This window comes from Schistocerca serialis, chromosome 11, assembly GCF_023864345.2.
Source record: "Schistocerca serialis cubense isolate TAMUIC-IGC-003099 chromosome 11, iqSchSeri2.2, whole genome shotgun sequence".
NCBI classification, from domain to species: Eukaryota; Metazoa; Arthropoda; class Insecta; order Orthoptera; family Acrididae; genus Schistocerca; species Schistocerca serialis.
In genome coordinates, this window is record NC_064648.1 from 121240677 (window position 1) to 121254055 (window position 13379).

The 13379-nt window shown below is 39.7% G+C and overlaps 1 protein-coding gene across 1 annotated transcript in view; it reads right to left on the reverse strand.

Annotated features, from left to right (window-relative positions):
* Positions 1 to 5686, reverse strand: part of LOC126427175 (uncharacterized) — a 32679-nt gene extending 26993 nt beyond the window's left edge. Inside the window, exon 1 of the mRNA XM_050089402.1 lies at positions 5604 to 5686. The gene's annotated coding sequence lies outside the window, so the exon portion shown is untranslated. The remainder of the gene's footprint in view (positions 1 to 5603) is intronic.
* Positions 5687 to 13379: the final 7693 nt, after the last annotated feature.

The window sequence follows — 13379 nt, forward strand, 5'->3', positions numbered from 1 at the left end:
TTTCCAGCATTTGTAGACTTAGAGAAAGCTTTTGACAATGTTGTCTGGAATACTCTCTTTCAAATTCTGAAAGTGGCAGGGGTAAAAAACAGAGAGCGAAAGGCTATTTACAATTTGTACAGAAAGCAGATGGCAGTTAGAAGAGTCGAGGGACATGAAAGGGAAGCAGTGGTTGGAAAGGGAGTGAGACAGGGTTGTAGCCTCTCCCCGATGTTATTCAATCTGTATATTGAGCAAGCAGTAAAGGAAACAAAAGAAAAGTTCGGAGTAGGTATTAAAATCCATGGAGAAGAAATAAAAACTGTGAGGTTCGCCGATAACATTGTAATTCTGTCAGACACAGCAAAGGACTTGGAAGAGCAGTTGAACGGAATGGACAGTGTCTTGAAAGGAGGATATAAAGTGAACATCAGCAAAAGCAAAACAAGGATAATGAAATGTAGTCAAATTAAATTGGGCGATGCTGAGGGGATTAGGAAATGAGATACAAAGTAGTAAAGGAGTTTTGCAATTTTTGGAGCAAAATAACTGATGATGGTCAAAGTAGAGAGGATATAAAATGTAGACTGGCAATGGTAAGGAAAGCGTTTCTGAAGAAAAGAAACTTGTTAACATCGAGTATAGATTTAAATGTCAGGAAGTCGTTTCGGAAAGTATTTGTATGGAGTGTAGCCATGTATGGAAGTGAAACGTGGATGATAAATAGTTTAGACAAGAAAAGAATAGAAGCTTTCGAAATGTGGTGCTACAGAAGAATGCTGAAGATTAGATGGGTAGATCACATAACTAATGAGGAGAAGAAGGGTTTGTGGCACAACTTGACTAGAAGAAGGGATCGATTGGTAGGACATGTTATGAGGCATCAAGGGATCACCAGTTTAGTAGTGGAGGCCAGCGTGGAGGGTAAAAATCGTAGAGGGAGACCAAGAGTTGAATAAACTAAGCAGATTCAGAAGGATGTAGGTTGCAGGAGGTACTGAGAGATGAAGAAGCTTGCACAGGATAGAGTAGCATGGAGAGCTGCATCAAACCAGTCTCTGGACTGAAGACCACAGCAGCAGCAGCATACTGTAACCATTGGTTGAAGCTTTAAACATCTAACAATTGACTGGGCAAATTATAGTGTGATAAGAGATCCCGTGAAACTTTACTAAATAACAATTATATAAAGAATCCGCCTCGACTGCAAATAGAAGCCGGATGTTGACCTAGGTTTTGGTGCGGATAACCATGCCTTCTTTGGAACGCTAAAACTGCAAACTGCCCAAAGAAGCATGGTCCAACATTAATACAGAACACCCAGAGGGCAAAATACTCACATAAAATGTAAAATAAACGGTATGTGTGTACCATGTAAATAGCTGTACTTAGCTCAAATGTCAGAAGTGTGCTTCCTCACCCCAAACAACGTTTGGTGGGCAGCGGGCTCTCAGGTAAACTGAGGTGGTGCCGGCAGCTAGGCTGTGAGAATGTCAGAAAGGAACACGCATGCGCAAATTGAGAAATCGCCTTCTTCCATGTGATTGGCATTAAATGTGTTACGAAAGTGATCCAATGACCGGATCAAAAGACGCAGGATGTTAATGCGTGTGTATGTATAATGTCCTAGCTCGAGGACAATTTTATAGAACGTGGATAGGCTGCAACTATATGTTGTTGTGGTGGTCTTCAGTCCTGAGACTGATTTGATGCAGCTCTCCATGCTACTCTACCCTGTGCAAGCTTCTTCACCTCCCAGTACTTACTGCAACCTACATCCTTCTAAACCTGCTTAGTGTATTCATCTCTTCGTCCCCCTCTACGATTTTTACCCTCCATCCTGCCCTCCAATACTAAATTGGCAATCCATTGATGCCCCAGAACATGTCCTACCAAGCGATCTCTTCTCCTAGTCAAGCTGCCACAAATTTCTCTTCTCCCGCATTCTATTCAATACCTCCTCATTACCCATCTAAACTTCGGCATTCTTCTGTAGCACCACATTTTGAAAGCTTCGATTCTTTTCTTGTCTAAACTATTTACCGTCCACGTTTCATTTCCATACATGACTACACTCCATACAAATAGTTTCAGAAACGACTTCCTGACACTTAAATCTATACTCGATGTTAACAAATTGCGCTTCTTCAGAAACGATTTCCTTGCCATTGCCAGTCTACATTTTATATCCTCTCTACTTGGACCATCATCAGTTATTTTGCTCCCCAAATAGCAAAACTCATTTACTACTTTAAGCATCTCATTTCCTAATCTAATTCCCGCAGCATCACCCAATTTAATTCGACTACATTCCATTATCCTCGTTTTGCTTTTGTTGATGTTCATCTTATATCCTTTCAAGACACTGTCCATTCCATTCAACTGCTCTTTCAAGTCCTTTGCTGTCTCTGACAGAATTACAATGTCATCAGCAAACCTCAAAGTTTTTATTTCTTCTCCGTGGATTTCAATTCCTACTCCGAATTTTTTCTTTTGTTTCCTTTACTGCTTGCTCAATATACAGATTGAACAACATTGGGGAGAGGCTACAACCCTGTCTCACTCCCTTCCCAATTACTGCTTCCCTTTCATGTCCCTCGACTCATAACTGCCATCTGCTTTCTGTACAAATTGTAAATAGCCTTTCGTTCCCTGTATTTTACCCCAGCTACCTTCAGAATTTGAAAGAGAGTATTCCAATCAACATTGTCAAAAGCTTTCTCTAAGTCTACAAATGCTAGAAATGTAGGTTCCCTCTAAACGCCTGCACGCGGGACAGACAAAAATAACATCAGCTAGAAGCAAGCTAAAAATATGGGGGATGAATAACCCATTTTTCAATTACTTGGGGTCGGTGATAGTATTTGAACTACACTTGGATAAGCGTGTAAAGTTACTATATTAAATTCTAAGCGCTACTGACCAGAAAAGCATCAAATTAGCTAGGACATTATACCTACACATGCGTTAACTTGAAAACACTTAGTGCACAAACTACCTAAATTCAAAACCATGTCAGCATGATGACAGCCAAAACGCAAATTAACCCAATACCACACATTAAACTCAGCATGTCCACATCTACCACCAGAGGGCACCATCAAATACAACAACACGACATTTACAAAACCCAACCAACTCAAAAACACCGCAGCTAAGTGGTGTCACACACAACACCTATGTGTCTCGGGTCATAGCAAACAGGTGGAATCTGACGCTTCCTTCCAATATCCTTGACATATATTTGTTCTAGAATCTTAGTGCATATTCTGAGCTCAAACATTATGAGATGTCTTTAACAGAATGGCCTCCTCGATCCCAACCAGCATGGACCCCAGAAACATCACGTGAAACCCAACTAACATTTTTTCTCACATGATGTTCTGAAATCTTTGAATCAAGGCAGGCAGGGGATGCAGTATATCTTGATTTCTGAAGAGCATTTGATTCACAATTAGTACCACACCTATGCTTATTGCCACGAGTTCGATCATATGGGGTGTCAAGTGAAATTTGTGACTGGATTGAGAACTTTTTTGGTAGGGAGGACACAGCATGTTATCTTGGACGGAGAGTCATTGTCAGATGTAGAAGTAACTTCGGGTCTGCCCAAGGAAAGTGTGTTGGGATCCTTGCTGTTCATGTTGTATATCAATCACACTGCATACAATATTAATAGTAACCTCAGACTTTTTGTAGACGATGCAATTATTTATGATGAAGTACTGTCTTAAAGAGGCTGCATAAGTATTCAGCCAGATCTTAAGATTTCAAAGTGGTTTAAAGATTGGCGACTTGCTTTAGTTGTTGAGAAATGGAAAATTGTGCACTTCGCAAAACAGAAAATACGTAATATCCCACGACTATAAAATGAATGAGTCAATACTGGAATTCGCCTACTCATACAAGTACCTGGGTGTAACACTTTGTAGGGATATTGAATGGAATGATCACATAGGTTGAGTTGTGGCTAAAGCAGGTGATAGACTTTAGTTTACTGTCACTGGGAAATGGCAACCAGTCTACAAAGGAGATTGCTTACAAATCACTTGTGTGACCCATTATAGAATACTGCTCAAGTGTGTGGGAGCTGCACCAAACAGGACTAACAGGGGAGATTGAATGTATACAAGGAAGGTCAGCACAAATCGTCACAGGTGGGTTTGACCCCTGGGAGAGTGTTACAGTGATGCCGAAGAAACTTGACTGCAAGGCTCCTGAAAACAGACGTTAACTGTCCTGAGAAAACCTCTAGCAAAGTTTCAAGAACTTACTCTAAATGGTGTCTAGGAATATACTCCAACTTACTATGTATCACTCACAGAAGGACCATGAGGATAAGATTAGAATAAGTACAGCACACTCAGAGGCATTCAAAATCATTCCTCCACATCCCATATGTGAATGTAATGGGAAGACACCCTAATAACTGGTACAAGGGAATGTACTGTCTGCCACGCACTTCACAGTGGTTTGCCTTCCCAAACCTTTCCTTTATTCCCCTACGTTGGTATTGGTATTTGTACAGACAATGCACAGTTTTGGCTAATTTCGAATCAAGTTTCAGGCAGATTTGATGGAAAGGCCGAGGGGGGGGGGGGGGGGGGGGCAGGGGCGAGAAAGAAAGAGGTGGTTGGGGGGGGGGGGGGGCAGGGGCGAGAAAGAAAGAGAGAGAGAGGAGGCGGGGGGGGGGGTTGAAAAATGAAAAAATACACTGGACCACAAAAATAAGACAACAATTATTCCATAGATAAAGTAGCAGAATTTCGTTCGTTTCAGATAAGAACTTGTTAAACATAAAGTGCAATATAGGCTAGCAGCTGAAAACATCTCTCGTAGTAGTAGCACAGTCTAACATAACTGTGGTAGTCATATGACCCGTACCGCTGTCGTCATGCACGGAGTGTAGAGGTAACATTTCTACTCAGCACTATTCGTCACTGGTGTCAGCTTCGGCCGGTGACAGGAACAAGCGACAAACGCCGCGAACAATATGGCCACTCCCCCGTGACGTTATTGATTTTTCCAACGGGCTAAGCTACTGATCCGACTGTCACTACAAAGACTCTCTTTTTTTCTCTTTTTTATTTTAGTACCAGATTCGTCGGCTTCGTCAATTCACAATCAAACTGTCACATACCAAGCTAATATATGCCTCGGGTTAGGCTGAAGATCAACGTGTTATCACTACAATTTTTTTCTCCCTTTCTTTATAACGACAAAACTATAAATATATGCACCGAAAGTGACGTGCCAGCAGGTATTAAAACATACGTCACTTAACGACTCGTCGCTCTTGATAGCAATATCGCAATATACGTTAACGGAGAAGTTGTTCACCAATATTTTGAAGCATATTATGGGCATATATCGAACATAAATAAAACTTCATTGGTGTGCCCCCTACGTACTTAATTTTTACCGCTAGATATAAACAAACCTATTTGGGCATATTGTCATTTGAAAATGTTTTAGATGTACTGACACTGTAGTGCCTGGAAACATTATACACAACGAATCATCGTGCACAGAAACAGTCGAACAAATAATCAAGTCCCATCATACAAAGTTTACAGATGACAATTTGCATTTTTACACACAAAGCCAACTTCACCGACACTTACTTTGCAGACAAAGCTGCAGATGACTTCCTTTGTGATTACAAAGAATGGCAAGTCATATACATCAAGAAATAAATAAATTACATCGATTCCTCAAATCAGAAGAAATATTTCGCAGCAGTACTTTGCACGTAGAACACAGTAATCAGCATCAAACATTATACTTTTCAATTTCTACAAGCTGTCAGTGTCGCCAACAGTTTACGACGAAATCTAGGTAAAATGCAATAAGCTAGATTACACGGATATTTTATCATATTTATAAATGTCAGATAGCATGCATTAATGAAACAACGAACTTTTTCTGGTCTATAAACCGTGTTTTGTTTGTTTTAAGGTTCGTTCGAGTAGTTACCAGAGAGCGCTACAAACAGATGTCAGCGCAAGTGCAGCTACTTGGGTCTAGGAACAGCAAATCTTGGTGCCGATCGTGTTAGCAGATCGATTGTGCTCGCTGGCCCCAAGACCACCTAGTACAATACTCCTAGCGCTGTCCTGTGGCAGACAGCGGAAACTGAAGGGATCCTCACAAGTTCTGTAATATCACAGTCTAACATAATGTTAGACTGTGGTAATATTGTCAAATCGTTGATATATTGACCGTCTGAGGGCGGATAACGATGTACTGACAATACTACAAATATGAACGAGCAGTATGGATGGTCTTCAAAATATTCTCACAAGGGGAGGCCGCCAATTGTGAAATTCAGATTCGATTCATACTGCGCATAATAAAAGCTCATGGCCAGAGGTGTAATGTGGCAAAGCACCAAGACGCACTTCTCAGCCGTTGTCGAGAAAATCGACAGTTAAAAGAAACCGTTGTGGTGAAATACTCTCTACGATTAATGATTTTCTATAGCGTCATAGCGCAGCGGTAAGCGCTGGGGTTCGTAATCCGAAGGTCACCGGATCGAATCTCGCGCAATGCAATATTTTTTTTATTATTAGTTTTTTGCAATTCAAATATATATATATATATATATATATATATATATATATATATAAACTATTAATGAATTGCTTATGCATGTTGGTGAAGGCGGATCGCTCTCCAATTGTACCGCCTCTATTTTTCCGTTTGTTTAACAGGGTGTACCAAAGCTGTCCCGTCCGCACTGATTTTAGACGATGTTATAAGTTGCGCTAGGGACCGCATCTACCTTCTTCCGAAGTTAGCAGGCAACTACGGTGTTATGGGGCGGCTCGTTTCGGCCCATTCAACATCTGTCCTTCAAGTGTAACGAGCAAGTAACGGAGTTTATATTTCATACCTGCCACAGCAAGTTTGTGTTCGTGGGGTCTCTGTTCTAATTCGAACGTTTGACTTACGCTATAAGCATTAGTTTCTACGTCTTCCGTTAACTATACGTGGTTAACATTATGAAGACTATTAATAACATTTGTGAAATACAACTTTGTTTGCGGAAAACATAATGATGTTCGAAGTCGCCAGTTTTTCCACGACAAACGACTTTCAACAATTTATTATATGCATAATTGTTGTAACTGATTGCCGGGAATTTTATATATATATATATAAATTACAAAAAACAAATACCAAAAAAATGTTGCATGGAGCGAGATTCGATCCGGCGACCTTTTCGTTTTTTTTTTTTTTTTATTCACTAGAAACAGTAACAAAAATGGCTACAATGAAATGAGATAAATAAGGTGACAGATAATTGCAGTCATGAATTACAGCATTCAAAAAATGAGTGTTTAGTAGTAGCACAATTTAGCACCTTTACTGTCACCTTCAACTGGTGGCAGTTCAGCACGCACATTTTCTTCTTCTGCAGCCGGTTCCTCATTATCATTTCCCAGACCTTCGGTTTACGAACCAGAGCGCTTACCGCTGCACCACCACGCTGTAGAAAAATTACTAATCGTAGACAGTATTTCACCGCAACGGTTTCTTTTAACTGTCGATTTTCTCGACAACGGCTGAGAAGTGCATCTTGGTGCTTTGCCACATTACACCTCTGGCCATGAGCTTTTATTATGCACAGTATGAATCGAATCTGAATTTCACAATTGGCAGCCTCCCCTTGTCAGTGTTGTCAATAAATACTGAAGATGTGAGGTCAAGTACTGACGGTCTGCCAATATGCTCCACTCAGATGTTGCTAGTTTCACATATCAGCTACACGGCGTTAGTGCGCACTGTTTGTTTTCAATTCGGCTAGGCAGATATAATTGATCACAGATTTCCATAGAATTTTTGGAACTGTGTTTGCTGCTATTATAGAACTAGGCATCGAGCATTCGAATGACCTGCCTGTCGCCAGAAATCTCAAAAGTTGCTCCTAATCTCTTGTCGACTGCAATTGTCTGCTTCCCTGTTTTATCTCGTTTCAGTATTAATAATTTGTACCCGTACGGTGCAACACTCATCGGAAAAAAAGTATGAAATCTTTCCTGTAGACGGTTATGACTGTCAGTAAATTAACATGTGGCCATGCGCTCCTTTTTTTCCACCCGTTCTCGGACCCATTTCGTCTTTTTCGGTGTCTTTTGTTGCTTGCATGCTATAGCTAATATATTTGTAACACATGCTTTCTTTTGGGCGTTCGACGTCTTGCCCTTGTAAAACCGAGTTGTCGACTAACGATTTTTGTCAGTATTATTGATGGTGTGAGGTCGCTTCAATATACTGAAGATTTGACAAGCTAGTATTGTCAATAAATATTGAACGTGTGCAGGCCCCTTATAAGAGTATGCTACTGCGTACTGGTCACGTATTTTGGTTACTGGGCGTTGGATTATCCCAATACAACTTTTATTTCGAAAATCGAAAAATATGGTTGAATTTTGAGCACTACGGCATGCGGCAAATCGCGAAATTGTCCAAGATACAGGCATGATAATAAAAATTTCCTAAAAATTAATAACACCAAAACACTTTTTCTTTGCTTCCGGAAAGTGAAAATCGTTTGAGAAGCTGAAAAATAGAGGTTTCGCTTAAACCTGCATGACCGTACTATAGATTTCAAGATCATTTTCCCTTACTTGTTATCTTGAATGTCTCAAGCCTTGCTATCCCAGAAAACTATGGAAAGAATATCGCCACAACGTCCTTCTTCCCACATATCAGATATCAGGTTTCTCAAGTGTGTAATTAACACAAAATTTCATCTAAATCTAAACCGATGGGAAAAAATTTATATGAAGAATCTGATACAGAATGTCCCATTTGCCCTATGTCCAAGTTAAATATCTCGTGTCTGAGACCTTTATAATTTTATAAATCGTATCAAAGAAACATACTGTCACTTATTTTATAATGGTTCTTTACATAAAAAAATGTGCATTGAAAATTTGCTTTAATTTTTTAACTCGCTGTCATCAGCAGCAACAATCTTCATTTACTTTATTTGTTAACAAAACGCTAATTATAATCAGTTTTTTTCATAAACTCACGCCGTTGTATGAAAGTACACTTAACATCAAGAATCCTGTATTTCTGCAACAGAGTGTACCCTACAGGCAATTCATCATGCAACGCACTTTTAAAATATTAACTGGTTTCAGTCATGGGCCATCTTCACAGGTAAGTATTAAAATGGTTTAAGCCGCAACATTACATTTGTCATTCCTTAATTAATATGTAGAGCATGCCATGAATATCAATATACGACACAGGACTTTTAGAAGCAAACATTCTAATACCAAATGTACACAGAGTAGAACTGGTATTGGAATGTTTGCTTCTAAAAGTCCTGTGACGTATATTGATATGCTACACACGTTATTTAAGTAATGACAAGTGTAATGTTGTGACTTAAACCATTTTAACCATTATCTGTGAAGATGGCCCATGACTAAAACCAAGTCGATATTTGGGTTTAAAATAAAAGCAACTGATGGTCAAATATGCATTTTATACATAATTTCGATATAGCAAGGTACCGGTTAGCAAGAACTGGAAATTCTCACAAAGTGAACCCACTGAATATTTTCAACAAATAGCTAATTTATGTTTGGTTTATGGATCTCAAAATTTTTAAAACTAAATGGTATAGCTTGGCTATCAGATCACACATTTCACCCTGTTAAAAAGTTCTCTGAAGTACCTAAGAATGATATTAGCATTTAACAAATTTTCCCATAGTTTACTGTATCATAATGTGGGCGTGTTTATGTTTTGTATAATTTGTGCTTCTACGTTTTGTATAATTATGTCCTGTATACTCTGTCCAATTAGTATTGCACAGTGTTTGTAGCATACTACATCATCATATAACTTATGGACACTCGCTCTTGGAAATAAGTCCTGTATCGTATTTTATTATTGCGGTGCTTATTATGTATACTACAGATAACTGACATAATTTTATTAGTATATACCCGTATAAATTACTACAACCTGAATTATTCAAAAATGACAAAGGCTATTTCACTGTAAAATTATCAGAGTTGAACAAAAAGTTTTGATCTTATATCACAAAACTTGTCAGCTGTTTCTGGACGTCCATTCCAGTCGAGTACATTAATAAATATTTCTTCACCTTCAAATTGTGAAATTTAATTACAATAGTTTTTGTCCCATTGGCAAATTCAATCTACTAAAAGGAATGTTACATAAAAACATGTAGCTACTCGTGAATGGCTGTAGTTGGATATAAACTTCTCGATCGAAGTACATACAGCTCCGCCATTTATAGATCAAAAACAGCTCCGAGTTAATGAAGGAAACCTGTGCCAATGTGTCTGTGCAGACATCGATAATAAACACGGGATTTACATCAATCTATCTGCGTAGTCCTCTACACTCAGAAACGTGTATAATTAGTCAGTTATGATAATACGAACTGGAACACTTTTCTGATGAAAAATTATTTGTAGTTAACTACGTTCTTAGTTGTGGGGCATATTTTCGAGAACTTTTTTGTAAAGTAAACTGTACCAGTACGTCCTAAAAACTGCATAAGCGGCTTAGGCACTTCGACACATTGTGACAACTTACCAGGGTTAAACACTCTAGTAATTAACAATTTTGAAATTCGCGTGGAATGAATCGAACGATTTCTTGTCCAACAGGTGAAAGTAACCTTTCGCTGTCTGCCACCACGAAGCGTAATGACCTGTAGTTCCAAGAACAGCCGAGCGCAACCTGTCGGCTCATCCGATCGACGCAAGTTTCAAGGGGGAGGGGCGTGGGGCACAGTGTGTGCGCAGAACACAGATTTTTACCGTTCTGCGCAATACGTCAGCGCCGAGGCAGTCCGCTCAGTTCGCGCGCGCGCGCTCATGCGAGTTGAAGTAAGTTTCGTGTTGTTGTTTACTTTCTCGTTGTATCGAGTTTATTCTTTTGTAAAAGCTACAATCAGAAGACTTTTGTGCTCCGTGGGTTCGGCTCTGTAGAAGTAGTGATAGTCAGTGCTTTTTTACTAAAAAAAGTTTGAGGGTACTCCGAAATGGGATATAAAATGGTTCAAATGGCTCTGAGCACTATGGGACTTAACAGTTATGGTCATCAGTCCATGGGATATAGTGCAGCGAAAATGAGTTATAACTGAAGCAAGGATACCATCCATCTGCTTTTAGCCATGAAGTCATCAACATGTCAAACTACAAAAAACTGGTGTCGGACTCTTCAGTTGACTTTACTACAGCTCAAATGAAGCAGGCGATATCGAGAAACACACAAACATTCAAGAGAATGTGGTATCAAACACTGCTGTTTACATCACCTCAAATGAAGCATGCGATCTGAGCGTACGCATATCCGTTTAGTACTACCATCGCCCACTATTAGTGGGAGAGGGCACTACATGCTTTTCGAACTGGCTGCCTGCGATTCAGTTGTCGAGAACGGTTGCCGCAGCTTTGAAATGCTTGAAACAGTCAATGACATAGATTTTCCCACCAAAAATTGCACTGGTATCGTTCGTATTGCAATTACCAACACAAAATGAAATAAAAAAATTTATGTCCGAGAAATAAATCTTTGGCACTCTTCCAAGTTTTCAACATCGTAAAAAAATTACGTTGTCCACGAAAAAGTTTAGGGGTACGCATCCCCCAGTGTTCCCCCAGAAAAACAGCACTGGTGATAGTATTAACATTAAAAATGCTGCTATCTGTAGCATACATTTTAAAGAGGACTATTATTTACGTTATCTCCGAGCCAGAAAAGATCTTAAAGCCGACTGCAGTTCCTACATTGCATGTTATTAAAACCACTCCTGCTGCTGCTGCTTGATCCTCTGTCCAACAAAGAAGTGACGCTAGCTTCTTTATGACCGATGAAAAAGAAGGGAGATCAAAGCACAAAAACAGAAATAGGCCATATTGAGGTTGAAATGAAGAGACTTGAAAAAGCATTACCACTAATTACAGAAAAAACAGCGTTTAATAGCTGAAAACAATACTTTGACGACGAAAAATAAATTAGTGGCTGATGCACTACGCAGACACAGGAAGCAGCGTCGACAAAATGCTAAAGTATAATTAAAGTACAGCAAGTTTTACAAAAAATATTTACAGACACACAAACTAAATATCTCATGAAGTCCAAGAAGGGTACACGTTGGAGCCAGAAAGATTTACAGTGAATCATTGCTTCAGCGCGCTCTGTCCAGAAAAACTTACATTTATTTGATGAACGTAATGGGTGTATCAGTACTGGCATTTTCTATGTTAAAAAGATAGATTTCTGATTCTTTTCGCTGTCTTCTTAGCATTTGACAGATGTGTTGCTCTTAATGAGTAAGCAAGCAACAAGCTTAAGCAGAGAGACTGTGAGTGTTGAGTTTTGATGAAACGAATGTGCACCGTGTCATTATTATGACCAAGATATCGACACCATTTATGTCCCACATAGCCAGGTACAGGTTGTTGTGGCACATGGTTTATCTGGAGCCTGGAAGCAACATGTGTATTATAATTGTGGCACTATGATGAACCAGGATTTACTGGTCAGTATAATCAAAGAGACACAGAAAGTGAGATTTGTTGTAGTTGGTATTGTATCTGATATGGGAGGTAAAAATTGGAAAATGTAGAAGAGTTCCACATCGACTAAATAAACACGTGCTTCATTAACCCTAATGATGAAACGAATGTATAATGTCACTAAGGACTACACCCTTTCTATGTTCGTGCAATGCATGCTACAGAACAGACGCTACTATGTAACCTTACAATCTAAAAACAGCCGATGGAGGACACAGAAAAATGGACTTGCACAGGGTAGTGTCTTGGCTCCAATATTATTTAACATCTATACCAATGATCTCCCCATCAGCCACCAGACACGAATGTTCATATATGCTGATGATGCAGCAGTGGCGACTCAGGATAAAACCTTTGAACAAGTGGAGGAGAATCTCACAGGAGCCTTAACAGAACTTGCTACCTATTGCGACGGCAATAATCTCAAACCAAACCCTAGTAAATCTCAAATATCCGCCTTCCATCTTAGGAACAAACAAGCCAAACGGAAACTCCGAGTCATGTGGCAAGGGGAAGAGCTGAAACATACAAACAGCCCAAAATACCTGGGAGTAACACTGGACAGAGCACTTACTTTTAAGCAGCACTGTCACAACACTAAAAAAAAAGGTCTGTGCCAGGAACAACATACTGCGGAAGCTAACAGGTTCATCGTGGGGAGCTCAACCACATGTTTTGCGCACCACGGGTCTGGTGCCGAGTATCTCAGCAGCGGAATATGCGACGCCAGTTTGGAGGAACTCAGCTCACACTAAGCAAGTTGACGTCGCCGTAAACGAAACTGTACGTATTGCCACAGGATGCCTCAAACCAACTCCC